We start from the raw sequence: 20,018 nt of genomic DNA, 5'->3' as shown, positions 1-20,018 counted from the left end.
AAAAATTGAAGAATAAGAAGAAAGAAGCAAGATGGTTTAGATAACTCGAGTCGAATAGTAAGTTGTTTAAAATTAATTCAAAAATTTAATGAGTTTTAAAATATACTAAAATTAAATTCATTTATTTTTTGAACAGATCACATGTCAAGCTCGATTAACTCTGTTTATTATAGTACATATAATCGACTCAAGGAGAATAGTAAGATGTTCAAATTTAACATGAAAACTTAATTAATTTTAAAATATGTTCAAGTTTTATTTATTTATTTATTTAATGAGTCAATATCAAATAAATTTTAATAAGATGAATATAAGTTGAGCTTAAATAACATTAATTTAATGACTATAAAAAGAAAGATTCATAAACGTTAATTGAAGAAGCATATTTAAAACAACTTGCCGAGGACATTATTGATCACCAAACTAAATTAAAGTTGGACTTGCTAATTTTCTGATTTTTATAATTATGAGAAGGAAAAAACAAATGTTTTCATTAACCAAGAGATGCAATAAAAAGATGGCCTCAAATTGTCAAGTACATTCACATTCATTTTGTTATATATTCAATTTACTTTATCCCAATTTCACAAAAATAAGTCCTAGCTTGTCTTAACTATATTGTGAATGGGGAACAAACACCTCCCAAATGCCATTTTCTTGGTTATAACCATACAACAAGCCTTCTTTGGAGATCATCCATCGGCATTCCGACCGACACCTCCGGTAATCCTTATCAGCATCATAGGCATTGAAGTGTCTCCAAACTGAACCTTTCCACAGCACATCACAATAAAATAGTGTCGTGCCCCAAAAGTTGACCGAGAAACTCCACATTGTTTCTGCGCCATCTTCCACCTTTTGATAACCAAGATCGTCGTCTTTCGATTGGCAATGTATGTCCATCCACCTTCCACCTCCTAGCTGGTTCATTACATGAACATGGACCTTGGCATTGGTTGTGCATGTCCAAGAGATCAACAACATAAGGATGCCCAAGTTGGTGATGATTTTCATTTGACAATATAAATAACTAGACATAGATATGCCAATAACAATGCTGTTATATTGCGTTACTCATCATCTTCTTATTGCTGTTTAATGCCAAGAATTAAGTTATTTGGCTCTCATTTTATATATGAAACCAAAGAAACATGTTTTTTTTTTTGTTTTTCTCCTTCTTGTTTGTGTTGATGACATTATTTTCACTCAAATAAAGATGATGACCAACTACCTCTCTTTTATATTTTCGTATTAGTTTAAAGAAGGGTTGTTTAGTTTTTATATTTTATCATTTGTGTCATTTTAATTTTTATAATTTCAATTGACTCATTTTGAATTTTGTGTTAGTTTGACCTAATAAATAACATCGGTTAATTTTTTAAGAATATTGCCCACGTGAGCAACATGTGTCTTGTTTTGAAGAGCAAAATTATAAGCCCATAACCCATCTAACTGAATGAGTCAAGTCAACTAAAAACTCATATACAAAGAGGAGGTATATGAGGGAGTCTAGGGAAGGGTGAAAACGAAGGCAAGAAGTGGGAGTTGAGGATTGGGGGATGACAACAGTGACAGGATTGTGGAAGTGCAGTGATGCGACAAGAAGGGGGTGTTGGTGGGACTGGACTTGGCAATGACAAGGAACGATCAACAATGGATGAGTAACGATTAAGGACAATCAAGCAACGAGTGACGATGACAAGGGTGACTATTAGGCAACAATTCCATTCCCATCATTTTAAGCATTTTCTATCAATTTATTTTTTTCTTTGTTGATTTCTTAATTTGTTGTTGATTGGTGGTTGATTTGGAAGCAACTCGGGTGACATAGGGCAATGGTGTTTGTGTTCATAGAAATGGGTGAGTTTGGTGTTAACGGTGGTAGAGAGGGATTAGGTTTGTTGGTTTGGAGTAGAGGGTGGGGTTTGGTGGTTGGGATGGCAAGAGGTGGCGGCATTGGTGTTGGGAGTAGCAAAAGGGATGGGCTTGGCGGTTTGAGCGGTAGAAAGGGTAGTCAGTTTGGTGTTAAGGGTGGCAAAGAGGGGGTAAGATTTGGTGGTTTGGAGGGGGGTAGAGAAAGGTGGTGGGATTTGGTGGTTGGGATGACAGAAGGTGGTGGCATTGGTGTTGGGAGTGGCGAAAAGAGTGGGTTTGGTGGTCGGGTTGGTAGAAGAGAGGGTAGCGATGGTGCTAGGAGTGGCAAATGAGGTAGCGTTGGTGTTGGCATGGCCAATGATAGTTAGTGTTGCAGAGAGTGAAAGGGGAACAATGATATGAGAATGGGAGATAATAGTGAAAGAGTACTGTTCGGGATCATGAAAGATTCTTCCATGATACCCCAATTGTTTAATTAATTTAATAAAACTAAATAAATAAAATTAAGTAACATAAAATATTTAATTTTATAATTATACGTGCTAAAATGTAATTTAGTTAAGAGGCATTAGTTTTACCAAAAAAAATAACAATGTGATTAATATATTGTTTGGGGCCTAATCATAATAACTATGAAATTATTAAAATCTTTGGGGCCAGAATGGAATTAAGGGAAAGGTGGTATCATGGTGGCACTTCTAGCTTAACCCACCTATATACAATGGTGGCATTTCTAGCTTAGGCCACCTGTTTCTAACTTGGCCACCTGTAGGGAATACAGTGCCTAGATGGTGATTCACCATGGCGCTAAAAGGTGAATCACCTCCTTGGGGCCAAGTATAAAAGGAGGGGCCACGCAGTAACTAGTAAGTAGGAAGAAAAAAAAACAAAACACAACAACAACACAATAAGTCCGGAAATCGACAGGAATCAGAAAGTAGAAAGAAGAAAATAGTAAGGGTCAACATTAAGGTGAGTTATATTATATCTTAAATCATTCTAACATATTTTATGTATGTCTTGACTTATCATAATTTATTTTATACAATTCATGTTTTATAAGTTATATTAATATTTCAATAACATTGATTATTTTCTGAACTTTATTTGCTTAAATTGAAATTTATGGATATGATCGCTTAAATTTTAGTAATTATTTGACAATGGTTCTGTACGGGGAGCAAATATTCCGGCAAGCCCGTATTCCTTTCTTCCAAGCTCCGTTTATGTCCGATCGCCTGCGAGCACAACAGCAGTGAGCTACCCGGCGGTGTGTGGCCGGAAAACCCCTCCGACGATCAAGTTAGAACACACACAGGGGATAGATAGAGAGAAGGGAGAGCGTTTGAGTGTAAGAATTTCCTTACAATGTGTTCATCCTCTGTATGGGGGGGCGCAGACATGTTTATATACCATCTGTGCCCCGTATCTACTCCCAGTCGTCTCCTGACACGTGGCTCCGCTATCCCATCTGTCAGCATAAACCTTGCTGAGCATCACCTAATCTCAACTGCCTGACTTCACAGCTGGAGCTCGGCAGCCGAGTTGCTCTACCTCGGCCATGCTATGCTTCATACCCAAGCACCTAACGGGATAAATACGTGGAGGACCGGGCTAGGCAGCATCTCGGCAGGGCCTAGTCCGGGCACCTTCTTTGGCCGGCCTTCCTGCCGGTCAAACAGTCTCCTCGGTTGACCACGCCTTTCCGGGCACCGGTCACTCAGCTTGTCTGGCTTCAGCCATCCCCTGATCGGTCAGCTCGGTCCAACCAGGCGCTATCCAGCCGAGCTCCTTTTGGGTCCGGGGCGGCTCACATTTGGCCCAAGTTCTGCCCGGCCCAAGTTCTGGCAGCCCACTTCTTGGCGGATGGTCAATCATCTCGGCCCCATGTACCGTTGGGCTCTCAATATGGTCGGCCGTTACCTCAGCCCAACGCCTGCACATAAATCACCCTCTCAATTGCCTCTTAATTCCGTCCGCGAAAGCATGACTGGGATTATTCACTTCGACCGAGATAACATTTCTCCGGTCTCCAAGAAGCCAGAGGGCAACCGGGCTGGTTAACGACTGTCTACAAACTTGACCGGTTGTCCGCCACGGCTGACGTCCTCTTCTTCAGAAGTAGCTCGGTTGGCTCTTCGACTCTTTAACCCGTCGCTTCAGTACTGACGTTGCCATAAATAGGGACACGTGGCGGGCTGCCATTGGTCATCGAGCAGCCAACCCGCCGTCTGTGCCAGAATTTGAATTTGGGCGGTCTCGTGCTTACATATTCATGACCCCCATCATACCATTTCCTCCTACTGCTGCTCTTCTATCTGACGATTCAGAGGCTCAAGCCATTTCCTCAGACTCGATTGCCATTCCTCATTCTTGGAAGAACAGCTCCAATCCTTCACAGGTAAGGTTTTCGATCCCTCGAGTTGCTATTTTCTTTCATATTACACACATTAGGGCACAAAAACGTAGCTCTTAGGGCATAGGCCTTAGAATCCGTCCCAAACCTCCAACTATTCTTGGTGTTCTTCATATTCATGAAGAACACTGAAGAACTGGGGTGAACCGGGCTCCTGGTCCTCTTTTGATCCAAAAAACCAGCCTAACCGAGCAAATAACAAGTTCGTCCAAACCCCAGCGAAAACCGAGATAACAAAAGGACTTGGTCGCTCAACCGGGCTAACATCTGGTCTGCTTGGGCAGTCGGGCTCCTTAGATAGAATAGACAACCGAGGTGGTTTGGCACTCTGAATGACCGAGCTAAAATCCAGCTCCTTTTGCGCAACCGTGCTCACACTTAACACTTGTCATCCTTTCCTGCAGAGTCCAAGGGGACCACTGTCATTCCTGAGGCTCTCAGGACCGAGCAGCATCCAATAACCAGTGCCAAACCCCTCAGCCGGGGTCTCTAAGCCGGCCAGAAATGGGGAAATTCCGCTTTCTAGTGGATACTCCGGCCGCGCTAGCTGCTTTCAGAGAGGATTACGGCGTCCCGGCCGATGTTCATCTCGAACTGGCAGAAGAGGAGACCACACCCTGGGGCAGACTTGACCAATGCCCCTTCACCGTGCTCTCAATAGTTGAAGGGGGCCTCCGTTTCCCGCTCAACCCTCTTATAACCGAGTTCCTTCGCCCCACCGGGCTGGCTCCCACACAAGTGTCCACCAACACCTATAGGATTATCAACGGTGTTCACGAGTTGAACAATCGGTTAAGCACCAACTTAGGTCTAGCCGAGATATTAAGGCAATACACAATGGGCCACACCGGCGACGGCCTTGCATATTACTTGAAGATAAGACCGGGCAAGGAAAAAATTGTAACCGGCACCCCGGATAAAGATCTGCACGACGACGATTTTTTCTGGGTGTCGGGCAATTACGAAACGGCCGAGGTGCCGGGCTGGTTTATAAACAAGGGCTTCGGTTCTTCATGTAAGCTACTCAATTGTGCTCGGTTAGCTTAGCTCTTTATCTTGTAACTAACCGGTTTTCCTGTTTCTTTTGCAGCAATCCAAGCCTTGCAAGCCAACTACCAATTTCCCAACGTCGAAGCAATTCGGACCGTGCTTCGGTACCCTCACCGAGATTGCAACGATCTACTCGGCTACACACCGACCTACAGGTATTCTGCCCCGCGTCGGAGTAGAGTAACTGACTTCCTTCGCGCTCATTCACCGCCTCTAGATCCGTCCCTTCTTGACGTTCCCCTCATCCGCCTGACCGAGGAACAAGAAATGGCAAAGCGCAGCAGAATCAAGAACCTGCTCACCGCCACATCCGCCGAGATGCCGAGCGTCATAACTCGCTCGCCAGCCGCCGGTCAATCCAGTGGCGCTGTAGTCGCCCTTGCCTCTCAATCCGCCGGGCAATCCAGCCGAGAACCCTCCGCAAGACGTGCCGGTAAAAGATCTCGGGCAGACCCGTCCGCTGAGCTAGTCGCCGAGCTTACCACCGAGCATCCAACTGACGCCCCCGCCCCAGTGCCGGCCTGGCGTCCACATTTGAAGCACCGGGGTCAAGACATCCCGGCAACGGCTTCGATCAAGGCTGACAAAGAGCATCTGCTCGCCTTTGATTTGTCCAAGGCCCTGCTACTACTGAGCGACGTGGTCGGCAGCGACCACGTCCCCGACACCCGGTTGGTCAAATCGTTGGTGAAGTCTATGGCCAGGGTAAGTCGATGTTCCTTTGAAAATTTCACAAGTGTTTGCGCGGTTCCCTTTCTGCTCGGTCCCCTTTCTAATCAACTTTGCTTTTTTGCAGGCCATTCAAAAACAACATCTCGTCTTGGAGCGCATCCATAGGCTTCGGCAAAAGGCCAACGACACAGCCAGCCAGGTCGAGAGCCTTCAAGCCGAGCTCGGCCGGGCTAAGGCTTCCCTCGAGATGGCCAATGTTGATAATAATAGGCTGCTCGGTCAGATGAATGCAGCCGAGAAAAAACAAAATGAGCTCCAGACCGAGGTGGACACCCTGAAGAAGTCGGAGAAGAAAGCTTGTCGGGCTGCCAACAACGTCGGGTTTAACGAGGCCGAGCAAAGCTACAAAAAGCAGGTCTTTGCAACTCAAGACATCTACTTCAAGGCCGGCTGGAAGTCCGCCTGCGAACACCTCGGCCAGGGATCTGATACCGACGTGTTTGTCAACCCTCCTCCAGCTTCGCTATCGGTCTACCTCGTGCCTTATGCAAACGACGTTTTCAGCGCTTTGCAAGCTGAGGCCGAGGAAGGACTTGAAGATGGAGACGGTGAGACAGATTCCGAGGCAGAGGAAGCCGAGGTGCAAGAGCAGCCCGGCAATGCTGAGCCCGATGCCCAAGAGGCAAGTCCAACCATCAACCTCGATGCTGGCGAGGACGAGTTCACCAATCTCTCCCCCTAGTTTAGTTTTCTTTTTCCTTTTTTTTTGTATTTTTGCTTTCAACACTTTTGATGTAACCGGGCTCTGTCCCCACCTTTTGTAATGATTTTCTTTTCAATGAGAAACTCAAATTTTGCTAAGTGTTTGCACGGTAGTAATCAATTCCATCTTCCGCAAAATATCTCGGTATAACTCATCGTTTGAACAAAACACTTTGTCGACCGGAATGCATAACACGGTCGAAGCACTTCAGCAGAACAAAACAACAAATTTATAAACCGGAGTAACCATCCTGGTTAGTAATAACAAAGTTGGACAAAACACCAACACTTCCAACCGGATTAGATCACCTCGGTTGGGTATCCGAGGTTGGACAAAACACCAACTCTTCCAACCGGAGTACGTCATCTCGGTTGGGAATTCGAAGTTGGACAAAACACCAACTCTTCCAACCGGAGTACGCCATCTCGGTTGGGAATTCGAAGTTGGACAAAACACCAACTCTTCCAACCGGAGCACGTCATCTCAGTTGGGAATTCGAAGTTGGACAAAACACCAACTCTTCCAACCGGAGCATGTCATCTCGGTTGGGAATTCGAAGTTGGACAAAACACCAACTCTTCCAACCGGAGTACGTCATCTCGGTTTTTAACATTAAAACAACAGTCCAAGTGCTTAAAGTAAAATCACTTCTATAAATTGATAAAAAGAATTACATGCTGTGGTGCAAGCCAAAAAATTTCTTTGCACAAGAAAAGAAAGCAAAAGCTTAAAAATAATACAGTTTCAAGTTGGCCGCATTCCATGGCCGGGGTATTGCTCTTCCCTCTAAATCCTCCAAGTGGTAAGCCCCCTTGCCTGCCAGACCAGTGATCTTGTAGGGTCCTTCCCAATTTGCCCCTAGTTTGCCTTCTCCTGGCACTAGGGTGTTGCCCATAATCTTCCTCAAAACCCAATCACCAACTTTGAACGGTCTGGGGTGCACCGTCTTGTTATACTTCTTTGAGAGCTCCTGTTGGTAGGCGGCCACATAGATGAGGGCCTTCTCCCGACGCTCGTCCACTAGGTCCAGCTCCAAGGCAATAGCCTCGGTGTTCAGCTCGGGCTCAAAACTCTCGCTTCTGAGGGTGGGCATTTCAACTTCCAAGGGTATGACCGCCTCCATGCCGTAAGCCAAAGCAAATGGAGTTTCCCCGGTAGAACGTCGCGGGGTTGTTCGGTATGCCCAAAGGACGCTAGGTAATTCCTCAGCCCACTTGCCCTTGGCCTTTTCCAGCCGTTTCTTCAACCCATCCAGTATAGTCTTGTTTGATGCCTCGGCTTGACCGTTGGACTGTCGGTAAGCCGGGGTGGAGTTGTAGAATTCTATCTTTAAATCTTCACAAAATCCTCTGAATAGGCGACCATCAAACTGGGTGCCGTTGTCAGAGATCAAGATCTTGGGGACGCCAAACCGCGTGACCACGTTCTGCCAAACAAACCGCTTCACGTCTTTCTCTTTAATGGTAGCCAAGGGCTCAGCTTCAACCCACTTCGTGAAGTAATATGTGGCCGCGATGAAGAATTTCCGGTTGCCTGGTGCTGTTGGCAGTGGTCCCACTATATCTAGCCCCCACATGGCGAAGGGCCAAGGATTGGTGAGGGGAAGAAGTTCCCTGGCAGGCTGATGGATCTGATGGGCGAATTTCTGGCATTTTTTGCATTTGCGAATGTACTTTTGTGCGTCGGCCTGCATGCACGGCCACCAGTATCCCTGCGAAATAGCTCGGTATGCCAAAGACCTGCCCCCTATGTGGCTGCCACAAATGCCTTCGTGAATTTCAAACAAGAAGGCCTCCACACTATTCGGGTGCACGCACTTGAGATAAGGACCAGTGAAGGACTTCTTATATAACGCGCCAGATGGAGAGAGCCAAAACCGTGCTGACTTCACCCGGATTTTGTGTGCTTCTTTCTTGTCAGTGGGAAGAGTTTGGTCTCTGAGGAACAAGATCAAGGGGTCCATCCAGGAAGGAACTAGCGCGGCGCAGAGTACATCCGTCTGCCCGGCGTCTTCAATGCTTGGCCGCGGAAGAAAGTCAATCAACAGGGGGTTTGGAGACGTACTATCTACCATGGAAGCGAGGCCAGCCAGTTCATCAGCTCGGCTGTTTTCTTCCAGGCCAATCTGTTAGACTCTGATTGCCTTAAACTGTTTGATATGTTCCCTGACCAGAGCTTGGTACTTCGCCATCCTGTCGTCCTTTGCTTCGTAAATCCCAGAGACTTGGTTAACCACAAGTTGGGAATCACTGTACACCAAGAGCTCGGCAGCCTTCATTTGAATTGCGCTCTTGAGCCCGGGGAGAAGTGCCTCGTACTCAGCCTCGTTGTTAGATGCTGGGAAGCCAAGCGTGATAGAATGTTCAATGGTTAGGCCATCCGGCGAGATAAGAACAATACCTAGGCCGGCACCATGACGGTTGGACGCTCCATCAACGAACAGCTTCCACATTTCCCCCACAAAAAGCTTCCAGCTGTCGGATGGGTCCTGAGAGTTGCGAAGGGCAATGGGATCAAAACTACTCGGCTGTGCGGTCACATGCTCTGTGTTAGCCGGTTCCACTTCAGTCCCCCTTGGTGATTCGGCACCGGACTCAGCAAGTTCTGCAACGCTCAAGTCCGTGGGCGAATCATCAGGTTGTGGTGTTAATCCGGCCGCAGTTTCTGAGCTGTGTGGATCCATTTCTTCCCCCCTTGATGATTCGACACCGGACTCGGCAAGTTGATCCGTAATGCTCAAGTCCGTAGGCGAATCATCAGGTTGCGGTGTTACTCCGACTGCAGGTCCTGAGCTGTGTGGTTCAATTGCGTCCCCTCTCGGTGATGCGGGACCGGACAGAGTGGATGGGTCGGTGATACTCAACTCCGTCATCGCATCACCAGGTGGTATAACCGTGCAGACTGAGGGTGCTTCAATGATGCGCGCAAACTCCGCGTCGCTACCTCCGCTAATTGGCTGTACCTTGGTTGGCCCTGCGTGCATCTCATCATCTGCCTCGGTAATATCGACCGGGCATACCGGATGAATGCTAGGCGAGAACTCGGCGACGAAGTCGGCCAAAGTCTGAGCTTTGATAGCAGTGCGCGGCTGGAACTTCACCTCAAACTGCCCCAACTCCACCGCCCACTTAAGAATTCGGCCTGAGAAGTCCGCCCGTTCAAACAAGGCCTTGAGGGGGAACTCGGTCAGTACGACGATGGTATGGGCGTGAAAATAATGTGCCAACTTCCTTGAAGCCATCATCAATGCCAAGGCAAGCTTTTCCAGCGGCAGATATCTCGTCTCAGTCGGCAGCAAGGTCTTGCTGACATAAAAAATTGGGAAGTGCTTGATTCCTTCGGCGCGGACTAGCACCGCACTGGCCGCGTGCTGGGAGACGGCAAGGTAAAGATAAAGTTCCTCTCCCGGCTTTGGTGTAACCAACAGTGGCGGAGTAGACAGATATTCCTTGAGCTCGGCCAAAGCTCGGTCACACTCCGCGTCCCACGAGAACTTAGACTTCAATGCTTGAAAGAAAGGGCGGCAGCGATCTGATGACCGACTTATGAATCGATTAAGTGCGGCAGCCATCCCGGCCAGATGCTGCACGTCCTTAGCCGAGCTAGGCTGCTTCAATTCTTGCACGGCTCTGATCTGAGTAGGGTCTGCTTCGATGCCTCGGTTCGTGACTAAGAATCCCAGAAATTTCCCGGATCCCACGCCAAAGGCACACTTTGATGCGTTCAAATGCAGCTTGTGCTTCTTTAGAATGACAAACATCTCGGCTAAGTCGGACAAATGGTTTGCTTCCAGTCGGCTCTTTACCACCATATCATCGATGTAAGCCTCCATTGCCCGGCCAAGCAAAGGAGCAAACATTTTAGTCACCATCCTCTGAAAGGTTGCCCCGGCGTTCTTCAAACCAAAAGGCATGACTCGGTAGCAGAAGAGTCCCCTTGGAGTCGTGAAAGAGGTGATCTCTCGGTCAGGACCATGCATGGCGATCTGGTGATAGCCGCGGTACGCATCCAAGAAACTAAGCCTATTGTGTCCAGCCGTCAAGTCCACTAGCTGGTCAATGCGCTGCAAAGGGAAGCTGTCTTTGGGACAAGCTCGGTTGACTGTCTTGTAGTCGACACAAACTCGCCACTTCTCATTCTTCTTAGGCACCACTACTGTGTTGGAAATCCACCGAGGATAGTGCACTTCCTGAATTGCTCGTGCCTCAAGCAGGTTCTTTACCTCCTCAGCAACTACCTCGGCGTGATGCAACGCCGATCTCCTTGTTCGCTGGATGACTGGCTTGGCTCCAGGGAAGACATTGAGGTGATGGCAGATAAAACTTGGGTCGAGGCCAGGCATGTCGTAAGGCGACCATGCAAAGACTTCGATATTCGCCATCAAAAACTCAATCATCTCGGTCCTCTCTATGGCCGTGAGACTTGAACCGAGCAAGAAGAATTTGTCCGGCTGCTTGGTATTAATCCGCACCTCAACCAATTCCTCAATAGCCTTATCTTCGGCCTTGGTGCCCACATCATCCAAGACACCCTGGTCCTCCGGTCCCTCAATCATTTGAACGAATCCTTTGGCAGCTCGGCTTCCGTTGACCGGCACGAAGCACTGCTTGGACATGACCTGATCGCCCCAAATCTCCTCGATTGCCCCCATAGCCAAGGGGAATCTCATTACTTGGTGAAAAGTTGATGCCACGGCTTGCATGGCGTGTAGCCATCCCCTTCCAAGGATAAGGTTGTACGTCGAAAGCACTTGCAGCACCCAAAACTCAACTTGCTTTACCACGTATCCCGCTTTGAACGGCAGGATTATCTTTCCCAAAGGCCACTCCGGTTGCGAGTTAAATCCAACCAGTGGCGAAGTAGCCGGAGCCAAGTCTGTCTCACGGAGTTTGAGCTGCTTGAACGCATCATAATACATGATCTCGACCGAGCTTCCCTGATCGATCAAGATCCGTCTAACATCAAATTCTTTGACGCGTAGTGTTACTACAAGAGCATTGTTGTGCGGCGTCTGGATATGCTCTAAATCCCTTGAGGTGAAACTGATCACATCCTTTTCTTCAGTCTTCCCCATTTTTATGGCAGGCTGTACCGACAAAACTTCCCTCATATGTTCTGCCTTCTTTATCATGCCCCGGAGTTCGCAAACACGCTCCGGTTCCACAATGCCGTGGATGACATTAATAACTCCCTGTGGTGGTGCGTCTTGGTCATCCTGTCCCCTAGGATCGACCGGAGCCTGATTCGGCTTCACGCCACCATCAATGTAAAGGTCTAGATGCCCGACCGCAACCAGCTCTTCTAAGTGTTGCCTCAAAGGCAAACAATCCTCAGTTCGGTGGCCTCTCTCCCGGTGGAATGTACAACGATACCGCGGATTGTAGCCCTTTTGTCCATCGCCCAACTTAGCAGGAAACCAGACATACTCCTCGTCTCGGATTTCACTAAGTATGCGATAGATTGGAATCTTGAAGACCGTGGTTATGCCAGCCCTTGCCTTCATCCTTCTGTTTGCGTCCGCTACGTCATCTCGGGGGTAATCATCCCGATCATTCCGACGTCCTCTACCCCGGTTCTTACGATTTGAACCACAGTCCGATTCCTCTGCTCGGTCACTTGAGCGGCTGGACTCTTGCCCAACTGCGTGCACTTTGCCTGCTGTCTTCTTGTCTGTTACTACCGGAGTGGCCTTCACGGTAGAAGCTGACGCGTCATCCTCTACTCGGATGTGCTCATTGATGCGCTGCATGAGCTGGCCCATGGAGGTCGGCTGGTGCATGGTAAGCGAGTCTCACAGTCTATGTCCGACCGAGAGACCACGCTTATATTGCGTGATTGCAAGGTTGATCGAGCAATCCAAGATCTCGTTGAAGGTTTTCCAATACCTTGAATTGTACGCCTTCAGTGTGTCGCACGGTTCCATCCTGACACTTAGCAAGTGATCGACTTCCTTTGGTGTTTTTGTGTTGGTTTTGAAGCGTGTAACAAATGCCTCGGCCAACTGATGCCACCTTTGTATGCTCCCTTCTGGCAACCCCTCGAACCACTTTAAGCCCAGCTCGCCCAAACTTGACGGGAAGATTAGGCACATAAGTCCGTCATTCCGCCTATGTCCGGCCATAACCTGTCGGAAGTGACTCACATGCATGTAAGGATCGGTTTTTCCATCATAGAGTGTGAACTTAGGTTGGTGGAAGCCTGCCGGAAGTGGTGTTGTTTCAATTTCCAGGGAAAAAGGAGTGGCACTCAGCCTGGCCAAGTCCATATCTTCAAGGAGTGGCACTGCTTGGCGGGGTGGAGGCATTCCGACCTCCTCGCTGGCGTGAACCCCGTAGGATAGCCGCCGGAAAGCAGGTATTCTCTGAGCTTCGCGCCGGCGGGCCCGCTCCTTTAAGACTGCCCGTAAATCCTCTGACTGAGCGGAGTAAGAGTACCTCGATGTCGTCGTCGGACGTGAGGGTTTGTAGGTGCTGTCTTGCGCGCTAGACTTTTCTGCATGCACGTTGGAATCACCAACCTGGTAACTTCTGGTAATGGATATGGACTGAGTATGTCGTTGACTCTGACCGCCTGAACGGCGGGATAGGGTGCGCTCACTGTGGTCTCCCACTCCAACTACACCCTTCCCTTTGACATGCCGCTTGAGATCTTCCATCTCCGCCGCCATTCGCCGGATGACAGCATCTTGATCCCTCAACTTGCTTTCCAATCGCCTGGCGTGCGAGTCTCTCCTCCACCGGTGACCGTCTGGACTCCGTGAATGTCCATGGCTTCGTCCGCGCTTGTCCCGCGGGTCTCCTGACTGTCCGCCAGTGGGCGTTCCCAAGTCAGCCATTGGGTGGACAGCAGGAGGTCCCTCTCTCCTTCGGGTATACTCCGGGGTGGCTCCGTCGATGGCGGACAACGGAAACTCGTCGTTGTTCGCCATGGACGGCGATCAGATAAACCTGGAAGATAAGGTTTTGTCTGTCAAGTTTCCCACAGACGGCGCCAATTGTACGGGGAGCAAATATTCCGGCAAGCCCGTATTCCTTTCTTCCAAGCTCCGTTTATGTCCGATCGCCTGCGAGCACAACAGCAGTGAGCTACCCGGCGGTGTGTGGCCGGAAAACCCCTCCGACGATCAAGTTAGAACACATACAGGGGATGGATAGAGAGAAGGGAGAGCGTTTGAGTGTAAGAATTTCCTTACAATGTGTTCATCCTCTGTATGGGGGGGCGCAGACATGTTTATATACCCTCTGTGCCCCGTATCTACTCCCAGTCGTCTCCTGACACGTGGCTCCGCTATCTCATTTGTCAGCATAAACCTTGCTGAGCATCACCTAATCTCAACTGCCTGACTTCACAGCTGGAGCTCGGCAGCCGAGCTGCTCTACCTCGGCCATGCTATGCTTCATACCCAAGCACCTAACGGGATAAATACGTGGAGGACCGGGCTAGGCAGCATCTCAGCAGGGCCTAGTCCGGGCACCTTCTTTGGCCGGCCTTCCTGCCGGTCAAACAGTCTCCTCGGTTGACCACGCCTTTCCGGGCGCCGGTCACTCAGCTTGTCTGGCTTCAGCCATCCCCTGATCGGTCAGCTCGGTCCAACCAGGCGCTATCCAGCTGAGCTCCTTTTGGGTCCGGGGCGGCTCACATTTGGCCCAAGTTCTGCCCGGCCCAAGTTCTGGCAGCCCACTTCTTGCCGGATGGTCAATCATCTCGGCCCCATGTACCGTTGGGCTCTCAATATGGTCGGCCGTTACCTCGGCCCAACGCCTGCACATAAATCACCCTCTCAGGTTCTATAAATAATTATTTTTGTAAGTACCACCATGAGAATTCCATGCCTTGGGTGACTTAAATAAACCATTGCTTGTTTTCATTTTTCAGAAAACACTTTTCAGAAAATTATACTTTCTTATTTTCTGTATTTTTTTATTTTTACTGAATTTTTTTAATATTTTAAGCAATTTTTTTACTTTTTAGACACATCTAACATAAATACACCTAAAAAGTAAAAAAATTATAAAAAAAATCTTTTAAAAATTCACTAAATACCAAAAATACAAAAAAAATACAAGAATTTAGTACATTTTTTGTATTTTTATGTATTTATTGATTTTTTAAAATATTTTTTCACAAATTTTTTACTTTTTAGATACATCTAACTAAGGTGCATCTAAAAAGTAAAAAAAAAATGTTTAAAATTTAAAAAATATTCACTAAAAACAAAAGAATACGAAAACAAAAAAACTCACTTTTCAAAAAACTTAATCCAGAAAACTCAAACCAAACACACTGATTGGTTTTTGATTGGTCACTTTGCGGCCTTTTGTTTGTTATGGATCTATTAACCTCTGTTTTGATTGTCACTTTGGTGATCTCTATTATGTTCTGTACCGTGGTTATGATTAGTTTGCTTATATGATTTATGAATTAAAATGTTGTTTAAATAATTAATTTATTCAATCTGAATTATTCACTATTTTAGCCTAAATAATTATCCATGGTGACTTTTATGCCCTTATGCTCTTAGTATAATATTTCTCGCTCTACCATGTGCTTATAGCTGTTATCCCCTTTCAGGTGATGAGATTTAGCGAGATCGAGATAAGGCATAAATCGCAATTTTTTATTTTTTGTTTTATTTATTTATTTTTTATTTACTACATGTAATCTTGATCAGACTATTGTAATTAAATAAGGCCCAAATAAATGTTTTCTTTTAAATAAACTTTTTTTTTCGGCACCAATTTATTTAATTTTACTTTATCCTCTTGCGCTATTAATACAGAAATATTAAAATTATGTTTTTATTGTCGCAACGCTCAACCCCTGGGTATCGAGGTTAGGTCGTGACAAAAGTGATATCAGAGCTAGGTTTTTGATATTAAAAAAAAAAAACCTTAGTTTATCCAACGCGATTAAATCGTTTTATAAATAATTCTTATGCTAAGTTTTTCTGTTTTGTAGAGAATGACAAATCAGATAAAGTTATTCTAGTTTGAGCTCCCGGGAGCTCACCTTGTCTCGAATCTACTAGAAAGGCGGGGAGATTCAGAGAGTATCGTCAGACAAGCCTACCCAAGACTTGACCGGCTCATGGGGAGACCTATATACTTACAGGCTGACCCCAGTGAGAATTTTTGATTTTGGAGACTTAGCCACGGCAATACACGCGAGAGATACACAGGGCTGACCCATGTTATTGGTCTTACGCCAGATCTAGGACATCCGTACTTTGTGGTTGCACCTTTGCCCCTGAGCTTCTTTGAGAGGAGAGGGCACGCGTACTGCAATAGCCACATACGTACTACGACACCTCCCCACAACACATTATTCATGTCCCAACTGTGGATTTCACTGATAACGCGACATACTTAAAGGTACCTGTATGAATTACTGGGCGGGAGTTCTGGGGATACGATCACGACATTCTTGTCTATATGGTCCATGGTGTACGGCGTTGTTTTAGGATAGAACATAGTGGCTGAGAGTTTGAGTCCCTTATGCAGAATGAGTTTGTAGGGGTGTTTCATGGCCCAGTCTTTCAAAGCCAGTTTTCGTGATTACTTAACAGTCCATTTTAGACGCTTGACTATGAGACTTTTGTAAACTGACCATGAGTAGACTAATTCTTATTTTTGTATTAGTAGGATTAGATTAGACACTAACTCCTGACTATCATATAGCATGTTGCACTAACACCTAATACATAAGTAAGACAGGTGTTGCGCTACCAGTGAAATTCACTAAAAATCCTCATCAGGGTTAGCTTGTAAGTATACAAGTCTCTCCATGAGCCGGTCAAGTCCTGGGTGGACTTGTTTGACGATACTCTCTGAATCTCCCCACCCCTCTAGTAGATTCAGGACAAGGTGGGCTCCTAATGGTGTGTTTGGTTAGAGGATTTGGAGAGGGATTTGGAAAGGGAAAGAGAAAATGTGTGTAAAACTAGGTGAAATTTAGGCATATGTTATTCACATTTCACCTACCTTTTCCATTTCCTTTTCCAAATCTCTCCTCAAATCTCCCAGCCAAACACAGCATAAGGGCTCGAACCAGATTAACTCTACCAGATTTTTCATTCCTTACAACACAGAAAAACTAAGCCTAAAAATTATTTATAAAACGGTTTAATCGTGCTGGACAAACTAAGGTGTTATTATTATATTTTATTATTATTTTTTGGCTAAGTTTTTATGTGTTGTAGGAAATGGCAAATCTGGTAAAGTTATTTTGGTTCGAGCCCCCAGGAGCCCACCTTGTCTCGAATCTACCAAAGTGGTGGAAAGATTCAGAGAGTATCGTCAGACAAGCCCACCCAGGACTTGACCGGCTTATGGAGAGACCTGTATACTTACAAGCTGACCCCGATGAGGATTTTTGGTACAAACATTCACAAAACACAATTTTGAAGTGTTGACTCTTTAATACTTTCCCAAAAGGAGGCAAACAAAAGCCTCAGCTTAAATGACATCTCCGAAAAACTATGTCGAGGGTCTTCTAAGGCAAACTTTGAAGTTGCTCTTCATGTTGTTCACTTATATATATATAAAGTGAGCTACAGCCCAATGAATAGCAATATAATAAAGTGGTTAATGAATAAACATTGATAAGTTTTATTTAAAACTAAGCATAATCTCATTCTGAAAATAATCAGCTATATTTAGAATCAAGCACAATCACTTTTTGAGCATAATATAATTCGGACATTGTAACAAAACTTGACTTGCATGCATATACATAACAATGACATTCTCGAAGCATTTTGGAACAGAACAGGATCCACTTCAAGTGGAAACATGTAACACATAAGGAGCTCAATTAATAGGGAATGATTGGCATGATTCCCAATTATCAACAGGAATAGGATTCAAGAAGTCATCTTAGTACATGATACCAAAAATATAAGATGCTCATTCATAATAAAACAATATTATAATTCTAAACATATCATATGTTTGCATTTCAAATCATAACTTTAAAAACATAATTTTATTACACTACTACTCACAGTGGACTTAGTCATGATAATGCTTCCTGATGGGCCAACCTACATGTAGGGGTGTAAAAATGAACCACGGCTTGAGATGTGCCCGGTCCGTTTAGACCCGCTTGGGCCCAGGCCCGAGCCCCTAGGCTAGGGCCTGAGCCTGGGCCATTGTTTTGAAGCTCGGCCCGACTCGGCGGCCCACTTAGGACTTGGCCCGCCCAAGGCTCAGTGTATTTTTTAATAGAAAATAATAAAATTTTAGTAGAAAAAAACAAAAATGTTTTAGACCCCCATTGGGGGTGACCCCCAGGACCTCTAATGAGTCTGATTGGCCAGGAATTTTTCTTTTTTTTTTTTTCCTCTTCCAATAACCAACCCCCACGCGTGTGTGGGGGTGAGGGGAAAGTGGGGGTCTCAATCACGTTTGAGAAAAAAATTTAAAAAACAAAAAAAATGGTTAGGACCACTCAGGCCCGGCCCACTAGCCCGCCCAAGGCCTGAATACCCTTGGGCTTGGGCCTGGGCTTGATTTTTTGGCCCATGGCCCGGCCCAACCCGGCCTGAATTTTGGCGGGAGCCTGCGAGGCTCGACATGGCCAGGCCGGGCCAGATTTACACCCCTACCTACATGATGTATATACACATAAACATCAGAAACAAATTACAATTAATTGAACCTACTTTTCCTTTCTAATTAATTTAATTAAATTCCTACTTTGTTTTACTAATCAAGTGATGTTGGTTTCTAGATTTTCTTTATATTCTCTCAACTATACATTTTTTAAAGCCATTTTTATCTTAGTCATTTTAAACCAATTCATTTTCTAACTTAAATTCCTATCATTTCTTTCATTCCAAAATTTCAAATCTGGATTATATAAATTCCAATACATGATATAATAATATAATAACTCCTAGGAAGAAGATGTTTACATATATGAATTAAGATTAAATTAAACTAATTCTTGATTACCAAAACAACAATTACAGTTTTAATTTCTCATATATCCTAATTTGATTTTTCTTCCATCCTATCAAATCAATCCTTAATTTCATATCTATAGTTTTTGATCCATGTATAGATGATTTATAATCCATAAAAAAACATTTGTGTACGAAGAAAACAAGATTATTTTCAAACCCAAAATGATAATTTCCCAAGTTAATTCTTGATTCCATAACCTATTCCAAATATCCCATCCCTTCATTATTCCTTTCTAATTATATGAAATTAATCTCAAACTCTTTTCTCTTTTTCTTCAAAATCTAAAATTGAGGTTATAAAATTCCTAGAAAATATATTTACATGTGTGTAATTAAAATTACAACTAGCTAATTTTATATATTCCAAAATCAAATCATAATTAAATTCCTAGTTTAATTCTTAATTGCCCTAACTTAGATTTATATTAATTTTTCTTCATATTAAACCTAAAGCTTCATTTATAATCATAGGCGTTCCAAATATGTTTTAATTGAATAAAATAAAACTCTTAAATCATATTTACATGCATGAATTACGAACCAAAATCAAACCAATTCTTAATTTAATCCTCAATTTCACATTTATATGTTTAATCCATATATAGAAGATCATAAAATTTAGGAAAACATTTGTCTACAAAGAATTTGGGGATTAATTGATTTAAAACATACTTTTCATGAAATTTTCTTGAAACCATCCCAACTCAAAATTTCTTCAAATCTTTATTTCTAATCCTGTCAGAATCCATCTTGAACCAATTTATGTCTAAATTATTTAAACATTACTAGAAAGGGAATGAAATTTCTTACCTTCGGATGATTTTTCCCTAATTTTTAGCTTGACTCCTGACATCCTACGAAGCCCTCTTCTTTCTTCTCTTCTTGCTCTCCTTCTTGAACTGAATCTCTGTGTGTCTCTCTCTCGGCTCCCTGTTTCTCTCTGTCGGTTCTCTCTCTTTCTTTTCTTAGCTGTATGCTCCAGCAGATGGTCTCATTTTTCAATTTCTAGAAACAACAATGCTAGAGGACCATAATTTTTGTAGCCACAATGGCTCAAAACTGCCAAAACGACGTCGTTTTAGCATGTTTTGCACCCAAAATGACGTCGTTTTGGCAGTTTTGAGCCATTGTGGCCACAAAAATTGTGGCCTTCAAACATTTTCCTTCTAGAAATCTCTCCAAGCCTCTCCATCATTCTTATTTGATTGGTTGAATAGGATTAGGTTAATTCATTAATTATCCATTTACTTACTTAATCAATTATTAATCTTAATCAA

At 44.8% G+C, this 20,018-nt stretch overlaps 1 long non-coding RNA gene across 1 annotated transcript; it reads right to left on the bottom strand.

Moving 5' to 3' along the window:
- Nucleotides 1-487: 487 nt before the first annotated feature.
- LOC145807753 (uncharacterized) lies at nucleotides 488-19,753 on the bottom strand. The gene is made up of 2 exons (XR_014351111.1): nucleotides 19,552-19,753; nucleotides 488-945 (listed from the first exon to the last, which is right to left on the bottom strand). It is a non-coding gene; the product is annotated as an uncharacterized LOC145807753 (long non-coding RNA).
- Nucleotides 19,754-20,018: the final 265 nt, after the last annotated feature.

Source organism: Camellia sinensis, chromosome 14 (assembly GCF_055761805.1).
Source record: "Camellia sinensis isolate YWXY chromosome 14, ASM5576180v1, whole genome shotgun sequence".
NCBI classification, from domain to species: domain Eukaryota; kingdom Viridiplantae; phylum Streptophyta; class Magnoliopsida; order Ericales; family Theaceae; genus Camellia; species Camellia sinensis.
This window is presented reverse-complemented; position numbering and strand designations above follow the sequence as displayed.